Source organism: Gymnoscopelus braueri (genome assembly GCF_963280865.1).
Source record: "Gymnoscopelus braueri genome assembly, chromosome: 11".
In the NCBI taxonomy this organism is placed as follows: Eukaryota; Metazoa; Chordata; class Actinopteri; order Myctophiformes; family Myctophidae; genus Gymnoscopelus; species Gymnoscopelus braueri.
This window is the reverse complement of record NC_137613.1, coordinates 12,421,705-12,440,245: the sequence shown is the minus strand read 5'-3', so window position 1 is coordinate 12,440,245 and position 18,541 is coordinate 12,421,705. Positions and strand designations below refer to the sequence as shown.

The 18,541-nt window shown below is 41.3% G+C and overlaps 1 protein-coding gene across 1 annotated transcript in view; it reads left to right on the top strand.

Annotated features, from left to right (window-relative positions):
- LOC308095449 (peroxisomal ATPase PEX1-like) overlaps positions 1-9,833 on the top strand; it is a gene marked incomplete at its 5' end in the record, with an annotated part of 166,187 nt that extends 156,354 nt beyond the window's left edge. Inside the window, one exon of the mRNA XM_080442508.1 lies at positions 9,759-9,833. The remainder of the gene's footprint in view (positions 1-9,758) is intronic.
- Between the last annotated feature and the right edge of the window lie 8,708 nt (positions 9,834-18,541).

Genomic DNA, 18,541 nt, shown 5'->3' with positions numbered 1-18,541 from the left:
TCATCCTGATTGGCTAAAAATGTCTTCCAAAGTTTGTAGGAGTGCTCCGTTTTGAACAAAATGCCTCAAATCATGAACGCAGCATGCAATTTCCTTGAAATTTTCCACGCATATTTCCACTATGCCCAGGAAGAAATGCCACTTGAACATTTTCAAATCAGCCTCATGGTGGCGCTATAACAGGCCGATTCGTGTTTTTACCTAAGACTGCACCGATCTGTGTAAAACTTTGTAAGCGCACTCCCTAGAGGTCAAGGAAAAACCTTTGCCCTGCATTTTTCACATCTGCCTTTTATAGCGCCACCAGGAGACCGACTTATGTAAAAAATAAAAAAAAAACGTTCGATTGCGGTCAAACTTTTCACGCACATTCTCACTATGTTGAGGAGCAAATGTCACCCTTTTAACATTGGCCTGTTATAGCGCCACCAGCAGGTCTAATTTAGCAAAACAAATCTTTTTAACAAAATGCCTCAAATTATGAATGCAGTGTCCGATTGCCGTGCAAGGCCTAAGAAGAAATGGCACCCTTTTCACATTGGCCTATTATAGCGCCACCAGGAGGCCACAATAACCTACCTGACCTGGCGAGGAGCACTTTTTCTAGTTTGATCTATTACTGTATGTAACACCTGACAAGGCTAAAATAAATATATCTACAGTAGCTGAAGTAAGGCAAAATGACATTAAAGCGGCACTATGAAACGTTCTTTTAATGAATAAAATGTAATATTATCCAATCTGTATGGTAGAGTATGTTGACATTTAAATCGTGTCAAAGGTCATGCCTCACCTAGACACAGGATCTGACACGAATTTTGAGCAAGCAGGCTCAATTAGCTCAATGGTAAATATTTCAGCACATATTTCAGCACCGGGTTCAATGGAAAGTTATATAGTGCCTTAAGATATCATTTTTGTGGGCTCACAGAAATGATCGCCTCACAGCTAGAAGGTCCTGGGTTCGATTCCCGCCGGGGACGCTGTGGGCGCTGGGGGCGTGTCTTCTCCTCCGCGTCATCAGTGCCTATACCCTAGGTGGGGTTGGTGAAAGGGCCTCTCTGTGTGGAGTTTGCATGTTCTCCCCGTGTATCCTAGGGTAGTTAATACCCTCACAAAAACATGTAGTAATCCTGGTCGCTATACCGCCTCCCCCATGACAGCCGGGGCGCCTGATGGAGGGGAAGGGAACTGGTTGGAATAACGTGTTCCTTCCACGCGCTACGTCCTACCAGGGAAACTCCCCCCTGTCAGGTGACAAGAAGGTCAGTTGGCTCTCATGCATTGAAGGAAGCATGAGCTCGGCCCTGGCCTCCCTAGGCTGTGGGGGACTGGTGTAGTGCTGGTGTAGCGCCCAGGATCACTTAGGAAATTGGCACCGGGTGAAAAAAATGGGTTACAAAAATCGTGGGATAAAAATGTAGAAAAAAATGTTTGGTTATGTGCACTTTAAATGGCATGTGTCTCCTGTATGTTGCAGTATCCCATCCTGTTCTCCAAGCTGCCTATCCGTCATTGCTCAGGGCTGCTCCTGTACGGAGCCCCTGGCACGGGCAAGACCCTGCTGTTAGGGGCCGTGGCCAAAGACAGTGGCATGAACTTCATCTCTATCAAGGTACAGTAAAACCAGGGAGCTGACCAGTACAACCACAGTCTTATACTGTTGAGTTGGGGGCTCAGTGCCTTGCTCAAGGGCACTTCAGCGGTGTCGGGGGAGGGGTGAGTGGTGGCCATTCACTTCCCCACCCAGATTGTAGCACTCCTCTAACCTTCTAATCTAATCTAAACTCCTCTAAAAAGCCGATGAGTTGGTTTAATGTTGTTAGATAAACCTGTGAGACATGAGGGTTTATTAATTTTAACTCATTTCTTTTGCCACACAAAAACGTCCTAGGGTTCCCAAGGAGGCAAAAATCCAATGCAAAAAAACTAATGAGGAGGGAGACCTCTGTACAATGCAAAATAATAGTTTTAATGCCTTTATACAGCAAATTTTTGCTATCTTACAGACTACTCGGTATTAGAAAGTAGTTGTAGGAGAACATAGCAGATCTAAAAGCTAGTAGTATAGAAAATAGCTGATTTTTTTGTTCTACCCCTCCAGGGACCTGAGCTTCTCAGCAAGTACATCGGAGCCAGTGAACAGGCAGTCCGGGACGTCTTTCAAAGGTTGGTTCTCTAATCCGCTCAGTTAACATGTTTTCCACTCTATTCTAACTGTAGGCTTTAATTTGGTGCCTGTAACTGTAAACTGGTAGCAGTGACGTAGTGGTGACGGTGCTGTCCCCCCCCCCCTCAGGGCCCAGGCAGCCAGGCCCTGCATCCTGTTCTTTGATGAGTTTGACTCGCTGGCCCCCAGGAGGGGTCATGACAACACGGGGGTGACGGACCGCGTGGTCAACCAGCTCCTCACACAGCTGGACGGGGTGGAGGGTCTGCAAGGTACTGTAATACTTCACTTCACTTCACACTGTAGCAACACATACTGTTTACCATGGTCTGCTAGCAACATCCTGAGTGTTCATTTAACTCTGAAAGTATGAAGAATGGACATTTACTTGCGACCCATCAAACTGTGTCTGTGACCCAATTTGGGAAACAGTGTACTAACTGTACTAACCAACTTTATTGTCACAGCACAGGTTTACAAGTGTAAAATGGTGGGTACATTTTTTTTAATGCATTATTTCCATAAGAGAAATAACAAAAAAAAAGATTTCCATAAGAGAAAGAGAAAGGGAGAAAGGGACAAAACAAACCAAATAATGATCTACATACAGTATCTATCCGGTGTGGTTAGTCCCTAATTTCTGTGATAATATTTTTGTGTGTGTTTGCTATCAGGTGTGTATGTGCTCGCAGCCAGCAGTCGACCAGACCTGATAGACCCGGCCCTGCTGAGACCTGGTAGACTGGACAAGTCCCTGTACTGCCCTCCCCCAGACCTGGTCTGTTTAACATTATACACTCACTGATCACTGCTTTAGTACTGCCCTCCCCCAGACCTGGTCTGTCTGACATCAGATCAGATCATTTCTGTGTTTTTTCGTAAAATAACACCCTACTTGATCATACTACTAAAGTAGCAGATCTGTTTGAAGTTTGATACGCGGCGCGAAGCGACGGGTTTTGAGCTTGCGGATTTGCGATGCAAAACAGCAGAGGGCGTGTAAAAAAAAAGAGAAGAAAATACAGGATCTTTGTATGAGAATTGATAAAAAAAATAGTTTAAGTCATTTGCTACTGTATTTAAAATAGGATATGAGAAAACACAGTATTGTAAAAAGAAATTAAAGAGAAGAAAATACTGGATTTGCGTAAGAGAAAAAAAAATGTAAAAAGATTTTGTCTGGAAATTTATTTTGTGTTGAAAAAATCATGACATTTTTTATTGTGAACCTAGTATCGTGATTAGAATCATATCGTGAGTTGAGTGAATCGTTACATGCCTAATAAGTTCACAACAAGACGCTTTGCGACGCTTAACACGCGTTGCGAGCCTATAGATCTTATAGATAGTAGATTGTAAGTTTATAGATTGTGAGCTTATAGATCGGCAACTGTTCGCCCACAGAATAGGGACGCTAGGGTTCAAGTCAGTGGTTAATGTAATGAACTTCGATGTGGATCTAACAGTGTTAATTTTTACAGCAAATTTTGATTTAGTTTTTGTCATATTTTAGACATCTGAAATGTTTTAGTTTTTGTCTAGTTTTAGTCGACTAAATATCATAAGATTATTGTCGACTAAATCCATAGTTGATTTAGTCGGCTAAAATGTATGTTGGCGGTGCCTTGATGGTGTTGTAATGGCTGATCTTACACTTGTTTGCATGCTGAAAATAGCCGAACTACAAGCTCACAACATGTCGCAGCGCATCGCGTTGTCAGCTTGTAGATCTGCTATTGTCAGAGCACAACACCCGAGCGCAACCAAACATACATTTACTTGTCTTTTAGTTCTACTGGATCTCTTCTCCACTACTAGTCCCTCACTAACATTTTAGTCTCGTTTTTATTTGTTGACGAAATTGTCAATATATTTAGTCTTAGTTATATTGTAGCTTAGTTTTTATTTTGTTTTTATCTAGTTTTCGTCAGTCAAAAAAGGTAGTCGACGAACATTTTTCGTCATAGATTTAGTCGACGAAATAACCACCTTAAAACCTTCTCTCTCTCTCTGTGTGTCTCTTCCTCTGGCGGCGGGTTCAGGAGGATCGTGTGGAGATCCTCAGGGCTCTGAGCGCGGGCCTGCCCCTGGCCGATGACGTGGACCTGGGGCAGCTGGCCGCCGCCACGGAGCGTTTCACCGGAGCCGACCTGAGAGCCCTGCTGTACAACGGACAGCTGGAGGCGGCACACGGCAGCCTGGCGGCCAGCACTGGACATGTCAGTACTACTGGGGGTTGGGTTCCTTATGGATTTTAACCATTCCGGTTCCTTAACGATTCCCTCACAGAGTTATGGTGGTCCTTGAAATTAAAAAGTTTGAGAACCACCAGATATCTTTATTTTATTTTTTGTTCCCTCCTCCACTAACAAGTCTATAGAGCATCGCAGTTCCCGCCCACTTCCTGGTTCTTCCTGGTGCCGGAAGGAAAAACTCAATGCATTTTTCCCTTTGACATTTCTAAAAATATGTATATCAATTAATTTAAGCCTAGAATCAAGCCATAACATTTTTTTTTCTGTGATTTTTTTTAAATTTTATATTTAATTATATGATATACTATATTTAATAAATACCCTTTGTTTTGCCGTTTAAAAAAATAAATAATCACAGAATCAAACGTTTTATGGTCATGATTCACCAGGACCCTGGATGGCTTGATTCTAGGCTTAAATTAACTCTATAACTGCCAAAGACGTTTATAAACGTCTTTGAGAAATTAGCTGTTGCCTGCCAAAGACGTTTAAAAACGTCCTGGAAAAAAAAAAAAAAAAAAACTAAAAAGATTCTCTAATTATTTAGTATTGACACCTTTTCGATATTCCAAACGAATAAGGAGATAACAATTTCCAAAGATTTGCTGCTCCATCCACTTCAATGTTAAAATTGAAACGGACAAACAATTCACAATGTTTTTTGGTTTGAAACTACTGGTTTTGAGCTATTTTCAAACATCAAACAACACATGACAACAAGGTCAAATTGACCTCGTTGACATTTGTGAAACCACACCTGAATCTCATCTGTGATTAGAAATTTTCTGGGGATCAATCATACTTGAGAAAAATATTTTGTGGCTATGCGAAAAGGTACCAAAATCGGTCAAAACCCTGGCAGAGGCTACAGACTGTTCTGAAAAAACTCTGGCAGGGTAAGAGTTAATTGATATAAATATTTTTGGAAATGTCAATGGGAAAAATGCATTGGGTATTTTGCGGTGGAACCCGGAAGGGGCGGGAACTGCGATGCTCTATTGTGAAAAAACAAAGTGTACCATTATGTCTTCTATCCCTTGTCCAACTCTTTCTGATGTCGCTTTCATGATCATTTTATCATCATGGCTGGGATAAAAAAAAAAAGTTTGAGTACATCTGCTTAGGCCTGTCACCATTATGAATTGTACTTGACGATTAATTGTCATACAAATAGTTGCAATTAACAATTTAATTGTGTGGCTTTTAAACACAAGTTGCATGGGGCAGATATGACAAAAAACTCAAATGCACAAAGAAATTACTGACGATGAACGATACCAATAGTCAAAATGAATATTGTATTGTGGCGAAAACACGGCATGTTTAATATTTTATACTAAAGATTTGTAACAAAATAGTGTAAATAAATAATATTTACACTATTTTTGAAAATGTTTCAAAATGTATGAACCTTTCTCAACATGGAAACGATTAACGACGATCATGCAAATTCATTGCGATTATCTCAAATAATTGCGATTAGGTGATAATGGAATAATTGTGACAGGCTGTTTCCACTCCAAAATAGACAATGCATTTTTCCCATTGAGATTTCCAAAAATATTTATATCAATTATTTTAAGCCTAGAATCAAGCCATCCAGGGTCCTGGTGAATCATGACCATAAAACGTTTGATTCTGTGAAAAAACGTTTTTGAAAACGGGAAAACAAAGGGTATTTATTAAATATAGTATATCATATAATTAAATATAATTTTTTTAAAAATCACAGATTTTTTTTTTATGGTCATGATTCACCAGGACCCTGGATAGCTTGTCTAGGCTTAAATGAATTGATATAAATATTTTTGGAAATCTCAATGGGAAAAATGCATTGACTATTTTGGAGTGGAACCAGAAAATGGCTGCCACTGCTATGCCCTATACCTCTGCTCTGGACTAACATGTCAGCTCCTCCTAAGATGTAAAAATGTTGTATTTGTTCTCCCGTGTGGCGTTCAGGAGTTGACCTCGGGGTCAGACAGCGACATGAGCCTGGGCTCCATGATCTTCCTCAACCACAGCAGCGGCTCGGACGACTCTGCCGGGGAGGCGGAGCCGGGAGTGGGGGCGGGGCTGGACCAGGCCGCGGCGGCACTTCTCCCGGAGAACCCCCGCCATCTGGAACCAGAGCTCCACCGCAGCAACCTGTGGAGGCTCTACTTTGGAAGCTCCTACGAGTCGGAGCTGGGGAACAACCACGCCTCGCCGTCTGGACAGGTGAGAGGACATTTGTGAACACAAACTAAATTTAAGTTGACTATTGTCGATGAAGTTTTATAAATACTTTTTTTCTTTGGCGCTGTAAGCATATTTTGATACCAATACCACAATTTAGCCATTTAGCAGACCATGCCTTTACGCTTTTACTCAAGTAAGATTTTGAATGCAGGCGTATTACTTTTAACAGCGTATCTATATTGGTACTGATACTTTTACTCAAGTAAAATCTACTGAGTATTTCTTCCACCACTGCGCCTATTACTGATCATCAATGTCATCTCCTTTAAAATACATGGAGGCACCACACGTATACCAGAAAGCCACTAGATGGCACTGTAAGACAACTTATTTTGTTGTAAAACCCCAGAACTCTCAGTGCGTCTCTGGTCCAAACTCCATGAGCCAGGACCTCACAGGGTTGTCGGTACGACTCCCCCCGGCCTACATGCCTTCCATCCAGAGGGGCTTTGAGGAGCTGAACCAGGAGCAGATGGAGCGCCTCCTACAGGAGATCAGAACCATCAAGAGCAGCCACAGGAGAGACAATGTGAGTTACACCATGCACAACACCGCCCGAGAGCTGTGGTGGAAATTAACTAAGTATATTTGCTTAAGTACTGAGCTTTACTTGAGTATTTTCAGTTGTTTTTGTACTTTATACTTCTACTGCACAGTTTGCAAGTTGCTTTTAATGATGCCATGAGGATACTCATGAAAAAAGCCCAGAGGAGGCAGTGTGAGTCAATGTTTGTCAATACAGGAGTGAGGACTTTTCCACCGGGGTTGAACCGGTTCCGTTTTTTTTCCCCCGCCTAATTTTGAACCAGTTCAGAGTGTTTCCACTGAAAATCAATTGGTTCAGAACCCTAAATGTTGGTTTGGAGCTGGAACCAAAAATGTCTTGTTTTTTCTTGCCCTGAACTCGTAACCAAAGTGGGCGTGTCACTATTCTACAGGTTGGAAGATGCAGATGTCATTATATAAACAATGGCAAAAGCAAGTGAAACATCATCATTTAAAAAAAAAGAAAAGAAAGGGGAAACTGTTACTGACATTTACGATTGATTGTTCCCCGTGAAATGGACACTTCGACCAGTCATATTCGACACATTGCTGGCCCAGGCCTGGAATCGCGAACCTGGCCCCAGACGGGCTCTCTAACCAGAGATCAGCTATGCCCCCAGTTGACAATAAACTGGTAGATTTAGTCGACTATAATTATATGATATTTAGTCGACTAAAACTAGACAAAAAGTAAAACATTTCAGTTGACTAAAATATGACTAAAACTAAATGGAATTTTATTCAAAAGATTATGACTGAAACTAAATCAAAATTTGCTGTTAAAATCAACACTGGCGGAAAGAAAGGTAAAGGCAAACAGAAAGGTCTTTAGTTGTGTTTTAACAGAAATAAGAGTGGCAGCAGAACCTGCAGTTTTCTGAGAGTTTGTTCCAGTATATGTGGTTCATATAAACTAAATGCTGCTTCCCCAATCCCCACGTTTGTTTTTGTTTTTTAGGGACAGAAAGCAGGTGGATCCAGTGAGCAGGTGACTCCAGTGTCCAGTGGATCAGGCCTGCTTCTCAGTCAGTCTCATCTGACCTCAGCTCTGCTGACCACCAGAGCCTCTCTCAGCAAGGCTGACTGGAGCTCATACAGCAGCCTGTGAGTACAATACACTGTTCTACACACTGTGGTTCTATAACTTTATTTATCATGTATTTCAAGAACCCCCATAACTCTGAGAATGTACACATTCTACAATAACAATACCACTGTGTGTACAAACAGGAATCACACACACACACACACACATTTCTTCGCTAATTGTTTTTCAACCAAAACCTACAATTTCTCTTGTTAGTTTGGTTTGGTCCTATATAGGACCAAACTATATAGGTATAGTAATGCGCGCGCACACACACACACACACACACACACACACACACACACACACACACACACACACACACACACACACACACACTGATTATTTAAAAATATTGATTTAACACATTGGGTGCCAGAGGTTTATTAAAATATTATACGTTGAGTGCCAGCATTTCTTCCATCCACTTGCGTTATACATTTCGTGCTGTGAGAAGCCCCGACGAGGAAGTGCATGTAAACAAAGCGTGCGTGCGAGACGGCGGAGGGTCCCGACTAACGCCTGGAACAATAATATTTCCAACGCGACCCTCCATTGCAGCGTGATCGCCGATCGAAAACGGCTCGTTTCCACCACATTAAAAAGAAATGGAGATATTAAGCTTTTAATCAAGGAGATAACATTGAAAACGCCGACCGGAAGGATTTTTTACATGGAGCCAGATCCAGCCTCTTCTTCTCAGAAACTCCTTGGGTGATGTCAAAGTTTCGTTTTAGCGCCCCACGTGGCCCACATGTATAAAAATAGAATTGGGTCAAAAACGGTCCGGACCGTTTTCGGCACTTCTCGTTTGGACCCTCAAAAACGGTCCGGACCGTTTTTGGCATTCAATGTGTTAAATAAAATAAAATAAAAATTCCCCGAAACTTCTGTGTAATGAAAAGGACGACACAAATAAACACAAAGTCCTGCATTGGAGGATGTAAAAGTTAGTTTAATGTTATTTTATATGTTTCTCTAGGTATGAAGCGTTCGGTGCTACAGGAGAAAGCAAAGTGCAGACTTCAGTCCCTTTTCAACCCGGACAGCGTGTCACTCTAGCCTAATGACACCTTAGCCTTGTCACATTATAGGAGCATGACTCCTTAGGACAGCGGTTCTCAACCTGTGGGTCGGGACCCCCACCCAGGGGGGGTGTCCCCAGATGAAACGACAATGTAAGGACTTTTAAGACCTTTTTAATACCTCAAAAAAATAAGAGACCATTACTGTATCAAAAGTAATCAACAAACTATACAATAGAAAATGGTCAAACCTTGGCCAAATTATCAAATAATATTAGAAAGAGGAAAATATGTGAGCTTGTAGATCGGCTATTTTCACAATATTTATTTGTGGAACCGAGTCAAACAAAATGTAATGCTTCAAATCCTACATTCCAAGTGCTTATCTGTGTGTGTGTGTGTGTGTGTGTGTGTGGGGGGGGGGGGGTCCCCAGTTCAAATATGATCATTTTGGGGGGTCACGGCCTGAAAAGGTTGAGAACCCCTGCCCTAGACTGATGATGTATTTTGTTTTCAACATTGGGTCAAAAAACTACAGCATGCCCCTTTAACGGTTACCTTTGAATCTGATGTGCTAATTTGTGGACAATGTAAATCAAAGAGTTTAATATTTTAATGTTTCTTATTGGTCTTTTAAATGATTATGAATAGAATACACTTGAATGTATCATGTAATAAATGTACATATGTGTAAAATAAAATCTAATCTAATTGTTGATATAATTCAAGAATGCTTTTTGGTGAAGATTCATCAACCGTTTTATTATTTGTTCTCTTTCTAATGAAGCTACTACTACTACTATGGGATGCAGACAAAATAAGCTTGATTATATTAATCTATGAAATCAGGAGCTGATAAAGAAACATATTGACGCAGAAACATACAGTAGGTACAAAAGTTCATAAGGATAACACAAGAAAGCCAGAGAGCTTATTTCCTTTGTGGGCCTATTGTAAACTAGAAAAAGTGCTAATCGGAGCACAGGTCTCCGCCAGGTCAGGTAGGTTATTGTGGCCTCCTGGTGGCGCTATAATAGGCCAACGTGAAAAGAGTGCCATTTCTTCTTAGGCCTTTCACGGCAATCGGACACTGCATTCATGATTTGAGGCATTTTGTTCCAAAAATGTGTTTTGCTAAATTAGACCTGCTGGTGGTGCTATAACAGCCCAATGTGAAAAGTATAGACCAATTATTTGTTTACTATTGAGACTGGACGCACAGGTGATTGTTTCACTCAATTAATTCTCGTGCACCCCAACCCCCTCTTGTGTGTTGGCTAGTGAGGCGCGTCCTAGCGAGACCTGACAGAATGGGTTTCATTGTGCGCATACTGTTTGCACGCATACTGGTTCTTATCAGTGTGACGTCGTCTGTTAATGGGTCTATGGCATTTCTTCCTCGGCCTAGTGGGAATGTGCGTGCAAAATGTCACGGTAATTGCACGCTGTGTTCATGATTTGAGGCATTTTGTTCAAAACTGATCTGTCCTGCAAACTTTGGAAGCCAATCTTCCGTGTTGACTATAGAGATACTGTGTACCGATTTGTGTGATGTTTGGACTAAATCTGTAGGAGTAGTATCAAATTTTTTTTTGCACAAATCTGCCTCCTGGTGGCGCTATAACAGGCCAATCTGAAAATTGTCGGGCCAGAGGTTCTGAATTGGCATCCAGGGAGTGTGTGTGCACAGTTTCGCAGTGACCGGGCCAACGGTGCCGGAGATTAGCTGCTCACAGACAGAAGGACACACGGACACACGGACGGACAGGGTGCAAAACATCTGCTCTCGCTTTTCGGCCTGGCGAGACAATGACAGTAAGTATGCTTTTTACTCTGTTTATTTAGCATAGCGGTGTAGAAGGATTTGTTTCCCCCTCATATTTACAGTGGCAGACATACTGGTTGCAGAAAAGGGGACCATAGAAAAAGGCAACTTAAACTTAATCATAATGAATAAATCTTTGTTGTCGTTATTTCCAAATATGAAAGTTGTTTTTCAGAACGAAGATAGCAGTCAAACACCATGGGGTGGAATTTAATCAGGCAGGCCAAGGCTGGGGACCAAATCCAATGTTCTGATGATTTAGCGAGACGATCTATTCTACGCAGGGCTCTGCACGAGGCATGGATGGATGGATCCATCCATGGATGTTCATCCAGAGGTGTGTTGGCACGGCACACTTGTTCTAACAGCCTGGTGCCAGGAGTCATTATTAACTCATTGACCGCCAATGACGAGATTCTCGCCATGTGGTGTTTTCAGTAGTTTACGATAGAAGGCGCTCTTCCGCAGCCTGTGAATGATATTAATGATTATGATGAAGAGTACACCCAGAAATCATGTGATCACAACAAAATGAAGCTGGTTTCGTTTAGTGTCATAGGATTTATAAAAAAATGTAACTTCTCTGCTTTCTCTTGCTTTTTGGCAAAAAAGGCCACATGGAACGGATTATCGCAACTTTCCCCCCTCCGATTCTCCAAGACCCCCCTACGTCTTTTGATGCGATCGCCGGGTGGATCGTTGTGAAGAATAATATTCTATGATTTTTCAAAGGTTAGTAAAAACGCTCGAAATCGCTGGCAAGGGCAGCTATAGACGATGTTTTGACTCTGGCAGTTAAAGAGTTAAACAAATTCACTGCTTTATAAACATTGTTAATGTTTTCTGTGAGTCTGTCTGCGGCTAATCAGCGCCAAACGTCTTGCCTGCATGCTTCTGTAGCACTTCTGTGTCAACGGGTTTATAAACCCAAGGCCTGCTGCAGGCAGCCTGCAGTTCAACACTACTGTTAGGAAGAGTTTCCTAAGCCAATCATTTGATGAGCGGCAGCGGTTCCGGTAGGAGACACAACGAGTCTCTTTGTCTCCTACTGGAACCACCGGTCCGCTGGTCATCAAATTATTGTATTAGGAATGCGACAAAAAAAAAAAAAAAAATCCATGACTTCAAGTCTCCACGGGGTGACTAATCGATAGAAAAAAAGTAATCTTTTGAGTGAACTATCCCTTTAAGTACGGCACTTGAGTAAATGTACTTAGTTTACCTTCCACCACTGACTGAGGCAGAAACCTCCTATTTCCAGATTCTAACTTTTTTCGACCGTCCGTCCAGGGACGGATTAAGACTCGCGGGGGCCCCTGGGTCAGTTATTTTTCAGGGCCCCCCATGCTACCCAGAATGAGCACTCAGTCAGATGAGCACAAACACAGTAATAAGTCATTTTTGGGTCAAGAAAGCTCCTGTAGACATTTTATCATACATGATTTACTATCTAAAATGGCCCTATACAGTAGGAGGTTTGGGGGCCCTGTTGCGGCCATATAGAATACTGTGTAGGCTGAGGGGTCTGCGTATTTGAGCATTAACCTAATATATACATTTTAGTAAATTATTGTTAAGCCTTGCGGCCTAGGGCTGTCCTAGGGCTGGTAGTGAAGGGCCCCTGGGCACTGGCCCGGTCTGTAATCCGTCCATACGTCCGTCCCAACCCCTTGTGAAACGTGATATCTCAGGATGTGTGCCATTTGGCACAAACGTCAACTTAGACTCAAGGATGACCTGATTAGAAGTAGGAGACATGAAGTACAGTACTCACTATAGAGGGTCTATTATAGGAGACATGAAGTACAGTACTCACTATAGAGGGTCTATTATAGGAGACATGAAGTACAGTACTCACTATAGAGGGTCTATTATAGGAAACATGAAGTACAGTACTCACTATATAGGGTCTATTATAGGAGACATGAAGTACAGTACTCACTATAGAGAGTCTATTATAGGAGACATGAAGTACAGTACTCACTACTCACTATAGAGGGTCTGTAGCAGTGTGACCAGAGTCAACAGAAAGCAGAGCAGGGAGAAGTAATAATCCAGCTGCCTGTGACACCAGCCTGAGACAGACAGGAAGAGTACAAACTATCATCGTAAAGCAATGCAATAAACAGTGGTGTCCTCATCATGCAGTTTATGTCACTAATTATAGATTACTGATGTAGCGTTTGGCTGGAAAAAGGACTTGCAATACTCTTGGCCTTCCATGGTAAACGTTTAGATAACACTGCTATGAAAAATGCAGTGCAGGTTCTACAAATGTACTTTCAAATGATGCTCTGCACCTAACAAAGCATCCATTGCACAATGTGTATAATGTATCTACAATGTGATAATGTATCTACAACTACCGCAGTGCACATAAATCATTATCACACAAGTGGAGGCACGCATTGCTGCTTGTCTGGCTGACATCTCGGAGTTGGTGTCGACGCACCACCTGAAGCTTAACCTGGACAAGACCGAGCTGATGTTCCTCCTGGGGAGGGGCTGTCCGCACCGAGACATGGCCATCACCATTGATAATGCTGTGGTGACCTCAACTCGGACTGCAAGGAATCTGGGTGTGACCCTGGACGACCAACTGTCGTTCTCGGCAAAAATCGCATCAGTGACACGGTCCTGCAGATTCCTCCTCTACAACTTCAGGAGGATTCGCCCCATCCTCACTGAGAAGGCAGCGCAGGTGCTCATCCAGGCTCTTGTCATCTCTCGCCTGGACTACTGCAACTCCCTCCATGCTGGTGCCCCGGCGTCTGCCATCAGACCTCTGGAGCTTGTTCAGAAAGTTGCGGCTCGTCTGGTGTTCAACCGCCCCAAGTTCTCCCACACAACCATCCTTCTCCGTTCTCTACACTGGCTCCCCATAGCGGCTCGCATCCAGTTTAAAACCCTGGTGCTAGCCTATAGGGCAGCGAAAGGAACAGCTCCTTCTTACCTGCGGGCTATGGTCGAGGCTTACACCCCTGCTCGACCACTTCGGTCTGCCGCCTCGGGGCGACTGGTTGCCTTGTCGCTCGGTGGTCCTTTTGACAGCTTTTTCCTGTTCTGACCCCACAGTGGTGGAATGAACTCTCCACTGATGTCAGGACAGCTGAGTCACTGCCCATCTAAACCCACCTCTTCAGGAAACACTATCCTTCCTCTTTGCCTTTGCCTTGCCTTGTTAACTAGTTGTACGAGCTATAGTTTTATTGGATCTTGTTTATTCGATACACTTATTTGTTTTAGCTCTTGCTTATTTGATTTTCCTATTTGTCTCATCTGTTTAAGAAAGTAGGTAGCTGATATATTGCACTTTTACCTTAGTGCTAGGTATACTCTTAGTTGCTTGTTTTAGAAAAGAATGCACTTAAGACTTCTGGAGATTAGTAGTTTCCTTCCTTACCTATGTTGAATGCACTTATTGTAAGTCGCTTTGGATAAAAGCGTCTGCTAAATGACTGTAATGTAATGTAATGTAATGTAATCACCTTTTACTGCTCTAAGATGACTCCGAGTGGAGCAGTGGACTTAAACCCTCAGTCACTTTATGACTTGACTACTTGGAAGTTAATGATTAACTAGGGATAAGAATCTAACATTAATACTCTCACTTGTGTTCACGCTGGTTAGTTGTATAGGAGTCAGTAATGTGTGAGGATTTGTATGAATTCGTTTTTCAAGTCTAAAGCGTATGCCAAGCAGTGAAAGGTAAGAGATTCTCTTTAAATTTTTTCAACCTTTAATGATGAAGAAATCTGTCTGCAGAACCACTGTAGGTTTCAGGCTTTGTGAGCAGGAAACAACAGTCGGTACAAACTGTTGGTTACTTGTGACCAAATGGTGGAAAAAGTACTCACATTTTTTACTTAAGTAAAAGTGTCGAAAATGCAGTGTAGAAATACTCTGTTACAAAAAGTGTGGTTATCAAAATTTACTTGAGTAAAAGTACAAAAGTATTGGCATCACAATATACTTAAAATACAAAAAGTAAAAGTACTCATTGTGCATAATGTCCCATTTTACAAGTTCAAAATGTATGGAAATCTATTGAAAATAGCAGAACTACAAGCTCACAATGCGAGCTTGTAGATCGGCTATTCAAATGCCCAAAATATATATATAGGGCTGAAGGTGTTAATGTATGTTTTGTGATATTAATTAAAATCTGCAAAGTAACTAGTAACTAAAGCTGTCAAGTAATTCTAGTGGATTAAAAGTACAATATTTGCCTCTGAGATGTTGTGGAGTAGAAGAAAATGTACTGGAAATTGGAAATACTCTAGTGAAGTAAAAATACCTCAAAATTGTACTTAAGTACAGTACTTGAGTAAATGTACTTAGTTACTTTACACCACTGCTTGTGACCAAATGCAAAGAAAAAGTAATCTCCATTCTCATGAAGAAGATTGCAGCTCACAAATCACAAACTATGTACAGATAAATGTGATGAATGTTAGGTGTCGTAATATGGTTATTTCTCTTCTATACAGGAGACATGGCAGCGGCCAGAGGTCCTGGTAGGTCACAACACAGTTTATTGTCTTTTTCCTGATAGATGAACCATCATATACTGATATGAGGAGGAGGGAGATATGTGGTTCACACGTCAAGCAATAATACATAAACATTATCATTCACAGACAGACCAGCCAGACCTTTGCTTAAATTTACATTACTAAGTCTTACCTTTTTAAAATTCAGGTTAAGGGGTTCATGTGAGCACGCTGTTTTTGGTCAGTGGATTAACCCTTTAAGACCGGGAAATAATCTGTGTAATTTTTAGATTTCTTAAGCTATTCAAAAATAGCAGATATACAAGCTCACAGCGCGGCACCGAGTAACACGCTATGAACTTGTAAATCTGCATTTAAAAAAAAAAATCGTGGGTCATTCGATATTTATGTTTTTAAAGTGAACATTTGTAACTCAAATTTTTGCTTCTGAGGATTCTACAAAATGTCTTCTAAATCTTAAAAAAAAAATTGGGGGGGGAAAAAAAATTATGTTGCTATAATATCGGTGGTTCTCAAACTTTTTTCATGTCAAGGACCCCTCAAAATTATGTATTTGGCCGCTGACCCCCATCTGTAAATATTTGGTTCCAGGGACCCCCAGAAGCAAAGATATGAGTTAAAATGTATGTATTCAAAGATTTGCACATATTTTCAAGATTTAAAAAAAAAAAAATAGCAGATCTACAAGCTCATAGCGCGACACTCTGTGCCGCACTATGAGCTTGTAGATCTGATATTTTTGAATAGCCAAAGAAATCTTAAAATGACACCTTCCCGGTCTTAATGGGTTAAGATGCTGCTTGGCAATTAGACAAATAAACACAATGACTGTATATTGTTGTATGAAAAATATGCTTTGGGTTAAAGGGGTGTGGGTGTGTGTGTGTGTGTGTGTGTGTGTGTGTGTGTGTGTGTGTGTGTGTGTGTGTGTGTGTGTGTGTGTGTGTGTGTGTGTGTGTGTGTGTGTGTGTGTGTGTGTGTGTGTGTGTGTGTGTGTGTGTGTGTGTGTGTGTGTGTGTGTGTTTTTGTTTGTTCAACATTTTCATCCTCTATGTGTACTCTCAGCCAATAATTAATTGCTGTAATTGGAGGTCATGTTATATAGTATCAAATCCCTTTGAAAGTTTTGTCAGGAAATGTGTAAAATAATTCCACTTTTCCAAAACATTCCCTGTATGTGACAGGATGTCATTCATAGTAACAGGTTAAAAACAGTTAAAAACAGTTAAAAACAAACAGTATACAAGGCCGTAATACCACAGAAGATGTTCATTGTTGTTTCTTATTTATCAGTCTTATAGCCTGGGGGAGCAAAGTGTTCTTCAGTCTGCTTGTGCCAGCTTTGAGGCTTGTGCCTGTATTTAGGCCAGGTGTCAGATAAAAAGGCAGAAATCAAAGAGAGGTCAAATATAATAAATAAGAAAACACTGAGTTAACCCATTAAGACCGGGAACGCATCTGTGTAACCACTTTATCCATATTTTATACTTTGGCTATTCAAAAATTAGCAAATATACAAGCTCATAGCGCAGCACCGAGTGCCGCGCTATGAGCTTGTAGATCTGCTATTTTTGAAACATCGTGAAAATTGGTGCAAATCTTTGAATATATATATTTTTTAAAGCGAACATTTTTAACTCAAATCTTTGCTTCCATGGGGGGTCCCTGGAAGAACATATTTTGAGATGGGGGTCCGCGGCCAAATACATGTCATTTTGGGGGTCCTTGACATGAAAAGGTTTGAGAACCACTGATTATAGCAACATACGTTTAAAAAAAAAAAGTTAGGATTTAAAAAACATTTGTAGAATCATCAGAAGCAAAGATTTGAGTTACAAATGTTCACTTTAAAAAATATATATTCAAAAATGTGCACAAATTTGCATGATTTTTCTAAAAATAGCGACGTTTGACCATGTAGGTCTTCATTAGGCAAATGGATTAAATGAACACCCTAACGTCCACTAATATATCCTCCCTGTTGAGTCAGAAACCTCGTATCTCTATACTTAAACTTTTTATGTTTTTTCATAAATCAATGCCCTACTTCATCATACTACAGTGTCACACAAAGGTAGCAAAACATTGCTGATATACAAGCTCACAACGTGAACAAGTAGATCTGCTATTTAGATCTGCTTGTGACTGAATAATAACTACTTGGACATACAAGGTTTCTGTCAGACAGTGAGGATATGAGAAGGTGCTGAGCTCCATTAGTAACTATAACATAACTTGGTTCAAGTCATAAAGACCAAGACAGAAGCTTATCAGATGTTCTAATCATTTCAGTTCTATTCAGTGTTTAATTAGACACATGTGTGTGTGTGTGTGTGTGTGTGTGTGTGTGTGTGTGTGTGTGTGTGTGTGTGTGTGTGTGTGTGTGCGTGTGTGTGTGTGCCTCTGTGTGTGTTTTGGGGGGTGTCATTGTAAAGTGTTGGTTACATCACTGCATGTCTTCTTAATTATGGTTACGTTTAAATGAACAGTAATTCTTTCTTCACTAACTGTGTCTTTTCTTCACTCCAGGTGACTTTAAACTCGTCACTGAAGGCTATGCTGTGGGTCAGTGGCGTGGTAATATCACCCTCCCCTGTCACCTCTCTCCTGAGACCAGCGCGTCTTCCATGACAATCAGGTGGTTTAAGGAGTCAGAGTGTATTTACCTTTATAAGAATGGTCAGGTGATAGAGGGGAGGGGCTACGAGGGCAGTTTGACCCTGAACATCCAGGAGCTGGAGAAAGGCAATGTGTCTCTGATACTGAGAAACTACAGCAGGACAGATGATGGAGTTTACATCTGTCAGGTCAAACATGGAGAACAGGAGGAGGAGATTGCTGTGGGATTAATATGTAAGTGATCTACTGTCACTGTACA